The sequence below is a fragment of the Pygoscelis adeliae genome, unplaced genomic scaffold (assembly GCF_000699105.1).
Source record: "Pygoscelis adeliae isolate BGI_AS28 unplaced genomic scaffold, ASM69910v1 Scaffold422, whole genome shotgun sequence".
NCBI lineage: Eukaryota > Metazoa > Chordata > Aves > Sphenisciformes > Spheniscidae > Pygoscelis > Pygoscelis adeliae.
In genome coordinates this window covers 232,037-232,354 of record NW_008824188.1, presented here as the reverse complement: position 1 = coordinate 232,354, position 318 = coordinate 232,037, and positions in this window count along the sequence as shown.

The window sequence follows — 318 nt, the reverse complement described above, 5'->3', positions numbered from 1 at the left end:
TGGGAAAGCAGGTCACTCCTCCTGCGCCCTTATCCAGGGGCTGAAACGCCGGCGTTCGGTGTGCGCGCGGCGCGCTGACAGTGACGCACGAACTGCAAGCTCGGCTTTTGTAGGCTTTTGGTTAAGAAAGACCCTGAGTGACTCAGCGGGAGCTTGGAGCGCGTCGTTTGCATGTAGGGCCTTCCCCAGCAGCTGGCTTGTCTGCCCGCATCCACCTTCCTTTTTCTGGGCTTGCTTTCTCCAGTACTTTCTCCAGATCCCAAATCCTGGGGCTTCCCCTCCTCCCTACGTCATTCCCTCTCGCCAGCCGGCGGCAGC